This window comes from Sinocyclocheilus rhinocerous, unplaced genomic scaffold, assembly GCF_001515625.1.
Source record: "Sinocyclocheilus rhinocerous isolate Xijiao unplaced genomic scaffold, SAMN03320098_v1.1 scaffold2006, whole genome shotgun sequence".
Taxonomy (NCBI): Eukaryota; Metazoa; Chordata; class Actinopteri; order Cypriniformes; family Cyprinidae; genus Sinocyclocheilus; species Sinocyclocheilus rhinocerous.
In genome coordinates this window covers 21665-38215 of record NW_015641062.1, presented here as the reverse complement: position 1 = coordinate 38215, position 16551 = coordinate 21665, and the positions used below count along the sequence as shown (strand labels likewise).

Sequence of the window (16551 nt, the reverse complement as noted above, 5' to 3'; positions counted from 1 at the left end):
CTCTCGGATGTATTTTAAAGATTCTGTGCTGTGAACTTTAAATATTTCACATACCTTTGAAAATCCAGCATTTAGTTGATACTGATAAGCGCTCGTCGTCACAGTTGTAAATATGACGGCTTTCTTCTTTCGTGAGGGGGTTTGCCGTCATGACATCTTTGTTTCCAGGTGGTACATTATAGAATGCGACACACACGTCTCTCGGAAATCCTGTATAATTTAACCAATCCGATGACGACTTCGAAACTCCTGAAGGGTTTCCACTTTTGTGTGCCATATGCATCAGACGTTTAGCCAACATTCCATGGGCATGACATCTGAGGCTGAGACTAACTGAGTGGTAACGTTAGCTCTGCCTTCAGGACTTTAGCAAGCTGTGCACCTGTGAGTGCGGCACACAGCTCAAGACGAGGAATGCTCTGCTGTTTCTTGGGAGCAACACGGGACCTAGCTGTTACAAAGGCCACCTCCACTTTACCTTGAGGTTTCTCTGTTCTTAAGTAAGCCACAGATCCATACGCTTTCTCTGAGGTATCACAAAAAAATGTGAAGCTGCCTAATACTAGTGGAGCAGTCCAATTCTTTGCTGCAGTAACATCTGGGCAAACTGATATGCTGCAGATCTTCCAATTCACTCTCCCAATGTTTCCAGGAATCTAATAGGTCCTCTGGCAGCCTTGGGTCATCCCACTCCCTCTGTTTGTCCCACAACCTCTGCACTATCACCTTGGCTCGAGTGGTGAAGGGTACAATGTAGCCAAGGGGATCATACTGGCTGGCAAGGATCTGGTAGATGTTTCGCATTGTGGGCACTTGACAAGTCTAATTTGCTTCGTTTGTACGAAAGTGTGTCTGATTTGCAATTCCAGTGCAGGCCAAGAGTTGATTCCTGAGCTTCTTGGTTGCCTTCGCTGAGCCAGAGAATGCTACTCCGAGACTGAATGTCGACTGGCAGATGGCTGATAACTGAAGGGTCATTGCTAGCCCGCTGTCGTAGCTCAAAGCCACCAGATGCTAGAAGGCTACGGAGTTTGTCTACAAGATTCTTGGCCATGTCACGGAAAGCAAAGCTCTGGAGGCAATTTTCCACATAAAATGACTTCCTCACTGAAACTTGTGTGTCCTCTCCAGGCTGGCTGTGATCTAGAACGTGCTTCTGTAAAGCAAACGAGGCACAACACGGACTGCAAGTGGTCCCGAAAGACAGTACCTGCCATTCATAGACATCCGGGATTCTGTCGCTCTGCATGTCTCTCCAGATGTATCTCAGCAGTGGTTTATCTTGTGGCAAGAGGCGTACCTGATGGTCCCGGAAACGCAGAAGGACTGCCAGGAGAGATGGTCCAAGTGTTGGACCAGGTAACAGGAGCTAGTTCAGTTTGTGCCCTTGGTATGAGAATGAACAGTTAAAGACCACCCTGTTCTTCCCATTATGCTGCACCATGTGGTGCGGGATGTACCAGGCTTCCTTTGTTCTGTCCACTTGCTCCTGACTAAGTTTGACAACATACTCAGCTTGTACTAGCTTGGCCAGCTCCTCTTGGTATGCTGCAGCTAGAACAGGGTCTCTTTCCAGCTGTTTCTCGATTCCCCTTAACTGAGGTAAGACAGCTTCCTTAGGTGCGTAGAGACGAGGCATGTTCTTGACACGTAGCAGTGGAGTAGCGTATCGCTGGACACCATCAATCGCCACTCTCACTGAGTTTTCTTGCAGAAACTGAATGGACTCTTTGTCTTGACGTGACCTGGTGATCATCTTTTCATTCTGGTAGGGTAGAACATCCATTTGCCACAGTCTCTCCACATTTGCATAAAGGTAATTGACAGGCCGCAGCGAGGTGAATAAGCATTGATCATGGGAAAGATGACAGCTCAATTCTTCAGTTGGACCCTACGGTGTCCATCCCAGATGTGTTCTTACTGCTGCTGGCCCACCAGGGGGCCCCAGTCGGACTGGTTCTATGGGTGTAAGGAGGTCGGGGCAATCAGAGCCAATGAGAAGAACAGGATGTACCTTGTCCAGCTGTTGTAGAGGTAACCCTGCAAGATGCTTGAATTTCCGTTGCAGGACACTGACTGTAATTGTAATTGTAAAAACTTTATTGTCCCCCTTAGGGGCAATTTGTTCTGCAGCATAATAGATTTCACCACATACAAGACAGACAAATGCACAACATTAATAGCACATTAAAAAAGGACAAAAAACTACCTCTTCCTATTTGAATTAAGCAACTTGATAGCATATGGAACAAATGAAAATTTAAATCTGTTTGTCTTAGCTAGAGGGACCCTATACAAGAATTCTGAGGGGAGGGTCTTAAATGAATCATAAAGAGGGTGAGATGTGTCAGATATGATGTGATGCGCTTTCTTTATCACCTGAATGTCAAACAAATCTGACAACCCAGGCAATTTCACACCCAGTACTTTTCTGCAGTTATTTACAACCTTTAATAGAGAATTCTTTTGTTTGACTTTTAAAGAGGCAAACCAACAAATCAATGAAAAAGTTAAAATTGATTCAACATATGCCTTATAAAAAGCAGTCATCAATGTCTTATCAATATTCAATTTAGCTAATTTCCGCAGACAATAAAGTCTTTGTTGGCCCATCTTACACAATCTATTGGTATTCTCTGCAAAATTTAATTTATTATCGATAATAGTACCTAGGTACTTATAACTTTCGACCAATTCAATCAAATGATTATCGACAATAGTACATGGAACTGCTGCCTGATTTCATCGCAGGTCGATGCACATGTCCTTGGTTTTCTCAGTATTCAAAAGTAGACCTGCCTCTCGACACCAATTTGCAAAATACTCGACAATAGGCCAGTGTTCCTTCTCCTCACCAACCAACAAACTCACAATAACTGTGTCATCAGCAAACTTAAGAACGTACCGATTCTCAAGCTGACTACGACACTCATTTGTGTATAGGATGTAAAGGAGAGGAGAAAGTACACACCCCTGTGGGGAGCCAATAGATGTAGTTATAGGGCCTGACAGAACGCTATTAACCCTTACCCTCTGAGACCTATTTGTAAGGAAATCTAGTAACCAAGCGGCCATTCTTGCATCCACACCAAAACTCGACCTAAGCTTGTGAACCAACAAGCTTGGTTGGATTGTGTTGAATGCAGAAGAAAAATCTACAAATAATAGCCTTGCATGGTTACTACTACCCTCCAGATGTTTATACAACAGGTCCAGTAAGGTCAGTGTCGCATCCTGCACACCTCTCCCTGCCCTGTAGGCAAATTGCATCGGGTCGAGAAATGGTTTAGTTTTTTCCAATAATACCTCTTTTACTAATTTCTCAAATACCTTCATTACAAGTGAGGACAGGGAGACTGGTCTATAATCTGTCAAACCTTTAGGACAATTATGTTTTGCAACTGGAATAATAATAGACTGTTTCCAAAGTTTTGGTATATACTGAACTTCAAAAGACCAATTAAACATATAGGTAAAAATTGGACCCAATTCTTCTGTTTCAGGACCCTACCACATTCCATCCGGACCAGGACTCACTTTAATTTTACATTGTTTAAAAAGATTAACTACACTTTCTACATAAAAAAAACAGGTAAACTTCTTGAGAGGAGTTATAGAACTCATGCCTTATGCCACCATTCTGCTCTTCAAATCTAGCATAAAACTTATTAAAATCCTCAGCAAGGGCACTATCGAACTCATAACTGGTTAATTTCACTCGTTTTCTACATCCATCATTTAGGCCCGTCATTAATTTAAGACTATCCCATACTGAGCCCATACAGTTTGATCCTTATTTTAATCTCCACTTTTTCCTTATAACGTATTTTTGCCCTCCTAATTTCTTGTCTAATTAATTTCTGTACATTTTTAACTTCAAGCAAATCCCCTCGTTGAAAAGCAGTTATTTTCTTAATCAACAGACCCTTAAGATTAGTGCTCACCCATGGCTTACTATTTGGATATATCTTCACAACTTTTTCAGGAATGACAGAGTCAACACAATAAGTTACCCAGGAACTAACCACATCATTAAGCTCATCAATATCAGCAGATGAATCCTTAAAAACATTCCATACGGTACAATCAAAACATCCTCGTAAACTATCAATAGCATCATCAGTCCAAGATTTCACAGTTTTTGTTTCAACTTTTCCCCTCTTCAGTTCAGTAATATAACATGGAATAAGATGAATACAATTATGATCTGACGAACTCAAAGGAGGTAGTAGAGAAGCTTTGTATGCTCTCTTAATAGAGCCATAGCATTGGTCCAATGTCCTTTTATACCTAGTTGGACATGTGACATACCCATACATGTTCTTTACAGATTTTTCCAATACACAATTATTAAAATCGCTCATGATAAAAATCGGAGCATCCGGGTATAGTAACTGGTATTTCATAAAACTCTTCTCAATGTACTCCATAGCCAAGTTCACATTCGCCTTTGGGTGAATATACACAACAGACACAAATATTTGGGGAAACCCTCTAGGCAGATAATGAGGCCGGAGGGATATTGTGAGCATCTCAAATGTCCTTTTTGCATAATTTCTCTCTCACAACAACAGTCTTGCACCAACGCTCATTCACGTATAAACATACCCCTCCGCCTCGCGTCTTGCCAGTTATCCCAGAGTCACGGTCAGTTCGAAATGGGCCACTAAATCCATTAATTAGAAACTCTTCATCAGAGTCCAATTTCGATAGCCAAGTCTCCGAGATTGCAAGCAAAACAACTGTCTCTGAATTCGTGTTGAAAACGAACATGTGCGTGAAGTTCCTCAATCTTATTACGTAAAGACCGAGCATTTGCTAAAATAATAGATGGAAGCGGTATTCGAGACAGCGGTCTCTTTCTCGATCTTTCACGTACCCCACCTCTTCTCCCTTGCTTCCTTGGTCGCTGACTCGACCCGTTGAAGTGGGCTTTGGAGTTGATTCCATCAGCAAAAGCACTCAGATCTGGGAAGAAGAAGTCCACAGAAGAATTCACCGGTGAGAGATTCTCCCATGACAACAACAGTTCTCTGTCGTAGTAAATCCTATTCGGGTGCAAGCCGTCCCAAATGGCATTTAAATCGTCCGTTAACCAAAATAAAATAAATGCAAGCATAATAGTCCATCTCCACTCCATAGTACTATTAAGTTAAACACATAAAACACATAAAAACAACATAAAACGCCAACACATTCAACACTACCACGCTGCTGGTCGCTGCACGAGCATGTGCCCTTCTTTTTTTTTTTTTGGGTGTGTATGTTCTGCCAGACCGAGTGCTTTGACTGTGAAAGCGTTACAGATCTTGTAAGCTTTGCTGTGGTTAACAGTTGGGGACACATTAAAAGTCACTGCCGCCCCGTGAATGACCTGGGTATCCTGTCTCACTGTACAGAGTACAAGGTCCTCTGGCTCACCCACAGGCCTTAATTTCTGCACTGCATCATGCAGAATGATGGTCCGCTCTGATCCATCATCTAATACGGCGTAGGCCTCCATGGCCACGTTGCCATTCCTGATCAGAACCATAGTCACTTTGAGCAGTACTTTATTGCCAGAGGTTGGGCAGTCAACATATAAAACTGCACTGGAAGGAGCTGCACTTGGCTGAGATGGCTTGGCCTGTTCATTGACATCATGCAGTACCAAAAGGTGCTCCTTGTTGCAGATTGGGCAGAGAGTCTTTAGTGTGCAGTTAGCTGCTTGATGTCTACGACCACAACGCCAGCAGTGGTTCTTTGTCTTTATCCAGTCTATCTTCAGGTCTTTGCTGAAAAGCTTGAAGTTGTCACAGCCATTCAGATAATGTTTATTATTGTCACAGTATGGACAATAAGCTCTCACCTTCTCTTCTCTGACTGAAGCTGGTTTAGACGTGGCTGACGACATTGATGTGGAATGTGACTTGTCAGTACCAAGTAGAATGGTGGTCGGTCTGCGAGGCTGCTTAGACTCTCTTCTCACCTCTCTGACACGAACTGAATATTCCTGCCTTGGATAACAAGCATACTGGCTATTGTCTTCCTGTACTTGAAGCTCATATTCCAGCCAATCAGCGAAGTCCAGCAAGGTGGGAATAGAGACTTGCAAAGGGTGGGTGTACCACTTGAAACTCGATCTGAGGTCATGTGGCAGTTTACTCAGGTGTCGAGACACATGTGATCCACATTCCAGCTCTACAGTACCTTTGTGGCCCAGTTGCTGCAACATACTGACAAGCGAGCACACCTGCAGTCCGAACATCCTGAAGGCCCTTACATCTCCACTGCGTATACTAGCTCCATCCATCAGCTCAGCGATTCGTTGCAGGGCTAATTGGTGGGGTTGACCATACATCTAATCCAGAGCTTTCATGGTGTTGGTGAAGGGAAATCTGGAATTACTGTAAGAGTCTGCCACCAGGAGGGCCTCCTCCAGTTTCAGATGGTCTGTGAGGATTTGAAATTTGAAAAGTTCTGTGGCATCATCAGTCAGGATGTTCTCTAAAGCAATTCTCAGTCTTGAAAACTCCCTAGGGTCAGCGGACATCAGGCAGGGGACGGTAGGGGCTGGACCTCTGTAAGATTTATCCTGGGTAAATGAAGGTAAAAGATTATCTGAGTTGTATTCTGCGTGGGCTGGCCTCCTCCTTTCCTGTGATGGGACCACAGACTCAGGCAGCTGAGGTGGCTGGGAATATGGGGAAGAGTTGGGATACCTGAACTGAGCTGAGTCACTATAATGTACTGCAAAGGAGGGTTTCTCATGAGGGGAGGAAGAAATGTTCATGTTTCTCAGATTTTCGGTCAGCTCTGAGCTTTCCTCTGGAACAGCTGGGTGTGGCGGTCTCTTAGTGGCAGTTGGTGGCAACCTGGAGCGTGGAGCTGGTATTGGGCGGTATGACTGTAGAGTCTGAAGGTTGACTGCTGGAGAGTGGGACTGTGGTGATGGCATTGGTGGAGTGACTGACTCAGGTGGAGATCTCCGCTTCGATTTCAAGCTTTGAATCTCATGCCAAAGTGTAGCATTCTGTTGACGCATCTCTTGGAATGCTGAAATGATCTCAAGGAGCTGGCTGGATTGTCGTTGCAAGGCTGCATTCTCCCTCTTCATCTCCTCTAACATGGCTGTAAGCTCTGGCAGCTGCTGTTTTACTTGCCTTTGCAATGCAGCATTCTCCTCTCTCAGCTTCTCAGAAGTGCTGTCCCATTGGTCGGTCAGTATCCATTCGGAATGTTCTGATGCTTGGCTCACTGGTGAAGTGGATCTGGAATGACCTGTAGTACTTGCTGGTTCATCCTCCAGTACTCCTTGGCAGGTAAGCAACCTTGATTGTTGTCGATGAGACCCAGGTCCACTGAGCTCAAAGTCTTCTAGTAGGCTGGAGGGTTAACTCGTCTCCTTGGTCGCACAGAAGGGGCTTCTCTTTCTAGGTGAGAGACATGTCTGTAGTAATCCACACATCTGGCTCGAAGGACCATGAAAAACTGCTGACTACTCTTGTCTAACTCTTGTTTCGGATTCACTGAACGGCTACAGGATGTCCGGTCAGTACATTAGGTCTCACACCAGGAATGTACTTCAGGGTGATTTATTGTGCAAAGATGTGTGATTTTGTAAATATAAAAAAGTATACAAATATAAATAAATTAATAAATATACATTAACAGATCTTTATAGCAGTACTTGAATACTCATAAGTAACAGCCTTGTAAATTATATATCAGATAACATAACATGAAGTAAACTATATAAATATAATATAGATACAAATATGAATGGAAGTTCTATAAAATGACCACACTACTGCACTGTGTCTAGCTCACGTGCCTAACTCGTCAGGTGAACAAGCCCGAACATGTTCCCTGAGATGTGTTTCAAGTCTACGCATTATAGCCTAATATGCAATATAACATTAAATACTAGGGCTGCACGATAAATCGCATGCGATATTTAATGCGCATCTTGTCAGAAAGCCGGTTCTGTAATCAGCGGTAAATCTCCATCACGTGCGGGCTTTCACATGGAGCAGCATTAACTACACAGAGCCGTTGTTCACTGACGAGCTGCGCAAAAAATCGCGCGAATATGAACGTGGTTTTGTGCAGCTCGTCAGTGAACAACGGCTCTGTGTAGTTAATGCTGCTCAATGTGAAATCAAACAAATTACAGAGGAGAATTATAACATTTTGTCCACAAGATAATGAGCAAATATAATTAACAATGTAAACATTTAGGCGGAATGCCGCTGTAGCGGTCATTAATCTCTCTCGTGAACTTATCATACAATAAATTAGGTAATGTACTTACAATTAGTTGCATGCACACATATATCTACACAATCCTTAAACGGGACACTTCTAACTAATTAAACTTATTAACTATTGACTATTAACACATCCAGCCTCAATACTGTCTTGGTTTCCACTCCGTGGAAAGTTTTGGAACAGTCCAAATCATGAACACAGGCGGGAGGGTTCGGAAAAGTTCACTTTCAAGGGGTGGCCTTTCTTACATTTACAGTGTCTGCATGATGACAATTAAAGTGATGTGGTGAGAAAAATAATCTTGTTTCCATTTGCATTAAGATTATTTTTCTCACCCCACTGGCAGACAATTTAATTTCCCCCAGGAAACAAGACAAATATTTTCTTTTTTTATATAGAAATTGCATCATCATTTAAGAATTTTTAGATATTTGTACTTGAAATAAGGCAAACATCTCAGCAATAAAAGCATTTTTGCAGCATGAATGAATGAATGAATGAGGTATTTAAACATTGCTTAAGCTTTAAAAGGGGGGAGGAGACCGAAAGAAACTCTGGGTTTACCAAAGAAAACCTGCTCCCGACCAGGTTAGGTTCACAGAGTAAGTTACTATGGTAACTTACCAAGAGGTTTATTTTAGTCTTTTATTGGAACAGAAAACACAGAGTTTCCAACAAAACCCACTTTCTGGAATACACTCCTGTTATCTATAAAGACTTATCTTCTACCATTTTTGTTTGTGCCTGACTTCATCAGGCTCCGAAAATTCTTCAAAAAGAACACAAAGAATGGCCTTCTCAGCTGCCATAGTTGAAACTCTTGCGTCATCAGAACAGGGTGTTCAACGCACCACCGTTTCCGTTTAAAACCCGTTTTGCACCGTTTCTGTCGGGGCTGAACACAGCCCTGATGGTCGGAACATTGTACCAGTACCAATAAATTCTTTGGGAGCAGTCTAATCAGTGTGCGGACAATTTTTAGTTTCGAGTTTAATTTACCCCCATCACAAACAACTAAGTATATATATGTTTTGCAGCACTGAGCAATGTACCTACTCAGTCACAGACATACCTCTTGTTTATTTCTAATGCAATGCCAATCAGAGGTGCTAGGATTGATTTAGCCTACTGCTCCAAACACCTGAGTTTGTGTTCAAATAGAAATCGGGCCTGCCGGTAAATTGCAAAGAAATTTATAATAAATAACAAAATTATTAAATGTTTAGTTAATTAAATTGTTAAATTAGTTGTAAGATGTTGGTAGTAATTTAAATAATTTTAAATATTAACATAAAGAAAATAATAACTGAGTTAGGTAGGCTATAGCTTACAGTAGCTGCGTCCCAATTCAAAGGCTGTGTCCTACGAAGGCCGCATTCGAAGGGTGATTGCGTCACCGCGGCGCAACGAAGGCTGCCGCAATTCGAAAGCGACTTCAAATGCGCCCTCCGTTTTGCAGGCAAATGAAGGATACAACAGATGGATCCTTCGCGGCCTACCCTATCCCAGAATTCATAGCGCGCCGGTGACAACGGGATTTTTATTCAAACAAAATAGTGGGTGATAGTTCTGTGGCAGCCGACAAATACACTTTTCAATGTAAGTATTGTGTTTTAATTTACTTAAATAGCTAACAAAACAAGTTTTAAAAGTCAGGGATCTTTCTTTAAAAAAATTTGAATTTTAACAATACCACTGAACAGATTCATTTGTTAGGTGGTCTGAGGCAAAAGTTGTTGCATTTATTAAATTGAGGGCTAAATATTTCTGAATCATCAAGTTTGCTTAAAACATTTGTGGACATATCTTGCATGACAGCACTACAAAAATAAAATAAAATAAACTTAGGATTGCAGCCCGGTCTTAATATTTTTCATGAGACTTTTTTTCAGTTTTGGAGAAAATGGGGCTGCTGGGAAGCTTAAAAATGAAATAAATTAAGTTGTTCTGTAGGCTACATTACTTTTGTAATTTAAGTTATTTGTAAATGAAGCAAAGTAACTTCTGTATATTGTTTTATTTTTGTATTATAAGTTGAAACTTGTAAAAAAAATACAAGAATAGTTCTGGAAATTGTTTATTTGTGCAACGCAAGTTATGTAATGTAAAAACTTGTAAATGACAGAAATGGTTCTATACATTTTTTTTGCCTCTAAATAACATTTGTAAATGAAAATAGATTGTTCTATAGCAGGGGTGCCCAAACTCGGTCCTAGAGGGCCGGTGTCCTGCAGAGTTTAGCTCCAACCCCAATTAAACACACCTGAACCAGCTAATCAAGCTCTTATAGGCATACTAGAAACTTACCAGCAGGTGTGTTGAGGCAAGTTGGAGCTAAACTCTGCAGGACACCGGGCCTCCAGGACCAAGTTTGGGCACCCCTGTTCTATACTAAAAGTACTTTTTACAACTAATTATAAAATAACTTAAATTCAACATCAGAAAAACAACATAAACATTTAATTAACAATACATAAAACAGATTGGAAAAAAACAAATATTTTCATGTAAACTTTCATTCAGTTGAGCAGGGAGAACCAGTGGAGCTGCTGGACCTGGATGGGCTGCCACAATAGAGACCCTGGTACGGCCTGTGCCAGTGGGACATCATCTGGTCTCCAGAGTGTTTGAGTGCCTATTTCCACTGTCCAGCACTGGGACGTTCAGATTTATCCTGCAGTACAGGGGTCTGGTCTGATTTAGGGAAATTGTGTAGAGCTATGACAAAGTAATTGGTGGAAGAAATATTGAGTTACTTTAGTAAAGTACTTTCAGTAATTACTAATAGTGCATTGAGGAAAAACTGCATGCATTTAAAACCTTAAATAAAAGTATTATTTTGCATTCTGTAAGGTATGAAGAGTAAAAGTAAAGGTATATATTCTGCAGAAGACAAATAAACTTTTTATATAGGATGGTCTTGCATTAATACTGCTGCACTACTGTGTATGTTGCATTTTACTTCTGAGTTCAAGGTTGTTACATTTAAAATACTTTACTGTTGGGCAGTTTAATGTACAACAGTGCATCATATTGTGAAAGATCATGTTTTTGTAGTGTTGCTGTCCTGTGAGGAAAATAAAAAAACTCAGTACTTCTCATTTGTATGTGAATACTTAAGGAATGTATTTCTTTACACTCCACCACTTTGTCATTTTGCAAATGAAACGAACAAAGTTTATTGCTAGAATATTAACAAATATTTGCTAACTACAGCTGCGTCTGATATCAAAGGCTGCTTTCGAAGGACTCGGACTGGTCTAGCCTGCGGAGGACTGTTCTTGTTGCCTAGCAACTGTGACAGCTGCTGTTGATGAGTGACAGTAATGTTTGTAAGTGGACTACTATATTCAGCTGCATAAAACTAAACAGGGTTGAAAACCTGTTTAAATATGTTCACCATGGTCCATTTATATACATAATAATGAATAATAGAATAAACTACATAAAATCGCATTTTGCTAAGATATAAGTCAACATTTAACCGCTTTATATTTTGTGGGGGTTTTTTCATATTACAATATTCAAGTAAGTCGAACCCCAATAATTACATTTAAAGTGTAATTCGGTAATTAAAAGTCAAAAACTAACAGTTCATGTTCCATTTATTTTCATTTTCATTAACAAATAACATCTATGGCAGCTCTTTTCTCGCACCGTTGCTAAGCGACTGTGGCGGCAATCGGGAACACCTGGTGGCGCAATTAGGATATCCTGTGAAGGCTAGACTGCGGAGCGTCCTTCGAAGGACACAGCCGAGGAAGTTGGGGGTCAACGCAGTAGCCCCACTGCAGAACACAAGATCCAGGGGGCATGGTTGGATCCACATCTAGGGGGTGGAGATTGGTAAGTTTAGAGGTGGAGCTCTGGGAGATGGGTAGGTTTAGGGGTGGAAATGGGTGGGTTTAGGAATCAGGGGGTGGCTATGGGTAGGTTTAGATATATGTAAGGTGGGAGGAGTTGGATCTGGATCCAACCACGCCCCCTGGATCATGTGTTCTACAGTGAGGACCATCTCAGTGAACAAGGTCAACGATCATGACTACATCTCCAATTTTCAATGTTTTCTTCTCCGTCTTCCACTTCTGGCGGGCTTGGAGATCTGGTAAGTAGTACTTCAGAAAATGTCTCCAGAAGTGCTCCACGAGCAGTTGGCTGTGGCGCCAGCGTCGCCGCCTCTGGATTTCTGACTCCTGTTAGATGACTTGAGGTAGTGACGCATCTTGACGGCCAATTAGGAAGCAGTATGGGGTGATCGGGTCAAGATCAGCAACGTCCGTAGAAGTATACCCAAGAGGCTTGGAGTTGAGGATACCTTCCACCTCAATCAGCTTAAAGTGTAATTCGGTAATTAAAAGTCAAAAACTAACAGTTCATGTTCCATTTATTTTCATTTTCATTAACAAATAACATCTATGGCAGCTCTTTTCTCGCACCGTTGCTAAGCGACTGTGGCGGCAATCGGGAACACCTGGTGGCGCAATTAGGATATCCTGTGAAGGCTAGACTGCGGAGCGTCCTTCGAAGGACACAGCCGAGGAAGTTGGGGGTCAACGCAGTAGCCCCACTGCAGAACACAAGATCCAGGGGGCATGGTTGGATCCACATCTAGGGGGTGGAGATTGGTAAGTTTAGAGGTGGAGCTCTGGGAGATGGGTAGGTTTAGGGGTGGAAATGGGTGGGTTTAGGAATCAGGGGGTGGCTATGGGTAGGTTTAGATATATGTAAGGTGGGAGGAGTTGGATCTGGATCCAACCACGCCCCCTGGATCATGTGTTCTACAGTGAGGACCATCTCAGTGAACAAGGTCAACGATCATGACTACATCTCCAATTTTCAATGTTTTCTTCTCCGTCTTCCACTTCTGGCGGGCTTGGAGATCTGGTAAGTAGTACTTCAGAAAATGTCTCCAGAAGTGCTCCACGAGCAGTTGGCTGTGGCGCCAGCGTCGCCGCCTCTGGATTTCTGACTCCTGTTAGATGACTTGAGGTAGTGACGCATCTTGACGGCCAATTAGGAAGCAGTATGGGGTGATCGGGTCAAGATCAGCAACGTCCGTAGAAGTATACCCAAGAGGCTTGGAGTTGAGGATACCTTCCACCTCAATCAGCACTGTCCTCAACACTTCCTCAGTAACAGTCTGGGCTCCGATAGTCACTCTGAGGGCTGCCTTGATCGAGTGGATCTCTCTCACCCAGCAACCGCCAAAGTGAGGGGCACCGGGCGGGTTGTCGATGAACTTGATCTGCAGATTGGCAAGGTGGCTCTGTAGCTCTTCTTGGAGGACCGTGAAGGAATCATTCAGTTCGCGTTCTCCTCAATACTGGTGTGAAGATTAAGATGGGTTGCCCTTGTGGTCATACACTTAAAGATTATGCCCCACCTCTTCTCATTACGTCGGCCGATCTTAATGAGGAAGGGGCTGAAGCAGTCCATGCCGTTCGAGTAGAAAGCCGGACGGAAGTATCTCTGTCTGGTGAGGGGCAGGTTAGCCATGAGAGGGACTTCTGGTCGGCCTCTCCATTTCTTACAGTCTTAACACTGGCACAGGTGACGACGGACAGCTTCACAACCTCTTAGTATTCAGTACGTCCTTCTGATTTCTGCAAACAACCGCTCTGTACCGGGATGATGCAGCCTCTCATCATAGTCCTTTATGATTAACGCTGTGATTGGATGTCAAGGGTTGAGGACAGCTGGATGTACAGCATCCACTTCCAGTACCTCACAGTGGTGTAGACGGCCTCCTACTCGAATCAGACCAGTAGCAGCGTCAAGCTCCGGGGAGAGTGTGACCAGTCTGCTTATAGACTATACTTGTTTTCCAGACTTCAGAAGTCTCAGCTCGTCGGGAAAGGACTCGGCTTGAGCTTGACAGAGGACTACACGTTGAATGTTCCTTTGGAGGTCAGCACTGGAGGTGTAGGCCGCCCCGTGAAGCTCCTGTTCATTCAGGCACTCTGCCAGCGTGTTGTAGTTCTGCAGCTTAACTGAGGGTGTAGTGGTGGTCACTAACCCAAAGAAGGATGAAGGTCTCAGTTTGCAGCTTCTCTATTCAAGCGATAATGGAGGCTGTTCAGGCCAATTATCTGGGGGAAGCTTAAGGAATGCTGGTCCCTGACTCCAACGGCTTCCTTTGGAAAGATCTTGAAGAGGCTTGCCTCGAGTGATGTCGTCTGCTGGGTTGTCTGAAGATCTGACGTAGCGCCAGATGGCCGACGCTGTCATCTCCTGGATCTCCGCTACCCTTGTTCCCCCAAATTGGCATGAGCTGGATGTCAACCACGTGAGCACAGTGGTGGAGTCAGACCAGAGCGTAGTGGAGCGAGTTGGAATTGTAAGCTCTGTGGTCAGGAGCTGGGTTAGCTGCGCTCCATTGAGAGCGGCACATAACTCTAGGCGTGGTATGGATTGTTGCTTGCGGGGGGCAACGTGTGACCTAGCAGCGACGAAGGCAACTTCGATTTGACCCTCTTTGTGCTCTATCCGCAGGTAGGCCACCGACCTGTACGCCTGCGCCGATGTTTCACAGAAGACGTGAATGTTGTATCTACAGGATGGGTGATATTTCTGTGATAGAGAGTAGCACCTGGGCAGAGATATCTCCTCTAGTCCACTCAGCTCCTTCTCCCACTCATGCCATGATGTAAGCAGTTCCTTAGGCAACTGTGGGTCGTCCCAGTCGCGCTTCTTGTCCCACAGGCGCTGTACCAGTATCTGTACTCAGTATCCCGGGTGGTGTAAGGGATAATATAGCCAAGAGGGTCATATTGGCTTGCTAGTACTCTGTAAATGTCATCATCACCAGGGAAGAGTGTTTGGCTCGATGCTTGTACCGCAGAGTGTCAGACTGACAATGCCACTGCAGTCCAAGTGTAGACTCGTGGACGTCTTGTTGGTCTTCACTGAGCCAGAGGTTGCAGGTACTGGATCTGGATTCAGTGGGGAGGTGAGTAATCACAGACAGACAATTGCTGGCCCATTGTCGAAGCTCGCAGCCTCCAGTGGCTAGAAGTGCACAAAGTCGATCCACTAGGTCTCTGGCTTCTCGGGAGGAGTGAAGACTGTGCAGGCAATTGTCGACGTAAAATCATCTTTCAATTACCTCTCTGAATTGGTCTCCCGGCTGACTGTGATCTATGACGTGTCTCTGCAGGGCATACGTGGCACAGCAAGGACTGCACGTGGTGCCAAAGGGGAGCACCTGCCACTGGTACACGTTGGGGGGGTCGCTCAGGCATCAAGTCTTGCCACAGGAATCGGAGCAAGGGCATGTCACCGGGGAGCAGCATCACCTGGTGAAACATACAGAGAATATCGCTGCTTATGGCAACAGGGTGCTCTCGAAAGTGGAGCATGACTGCTAGTAGTGATGGCCCTAGCGTGGGTCCTGGAAGGAGGAACTCATTAAGCCTGGGGCCTTCAAACTGAAAGGAGCAGTTGTAGACAACCCAGTTCTTGTTATTGTGCAGCACCATATGGTGGGGGATGTACCAAGACTCTGCGGAGCTCTCCACCTCTCTCAGTTCCAGCTTGGCCACATAACCTGCTTCCTTCAGTCTAGTGATCTCGGCCTGGTAGGCAGACGCCTGCTCTGGGTTCTTAAGCAGTCTTCTTTCGACACTCCTAAGTTGAGGGAGAACAGCTTCCTTGGGCATAGTCAAATGTGGCATATTATGCATACGAAGAAGCGGTGTGGCATACTGCATCATACCTTCTACTTCCACTCGCACAGTCTTCTCCTGCATGAGTCTGATAGCTTCTTGATCTAGTTTGGATCGTGTCGCTACCTTTTCACTGCGGTAGGGAATCACATCCATCTGCCGTAGTCTCTCAACATGAGCAAACAAGTCTGTGTTGAGGAGGACATAAATATATAAATATATATATATATATATATTTAACAATATATCAGCACGTGAATATCAGCACGTGAATGCTGCATGACAGCAGCTTAACATGCCTGGACATGTGCTAAGTGGATGATCGTTACATGCAAACAAGCACCTTCACATAATGTGTGGCGCACAATAATAGCACAGATATGTAATAATAACACACTGTATAACATATACGTATAAGCATCTCACAACAAACAGTATCACAGATGTACTTGCAAATGTACCGAATCGAGCAGGTAATACAGGCAGTGCTATGCTAATCAGCTACTACTTAATCGGCATGAGAATAACGGCTGATCACTTAACATTAGCAGAAAATACAGACATTACTTACTTCACATGTACGCACACTGTAACCCAGTATAAACTCGAATTCAATGTCTTTAAAGTACCAATGAAT

General features: G+C 43.6%; 1 long non-coding RNA gene across 1 annotated transcript; it reads right to left on the bottom strand.

Moving 5' to 3' along the window:
* Window positions 1-1141: 1141 nt before the first annotated feature.
* On the bottom strand, window positions 1142-16551 carry LOC107754565 (uncharacterized). Its single transcript, XR_001641598.1, has 3 exons — window positions 16482-16551; window positions 6513-6515; window positions 1142-1153 (listed from the first exon to the last, which is right to left on the bottom strand). It is a non-coding gene; the product is annotated as an uncharacterized LOC107754565 (long non-coding RNA).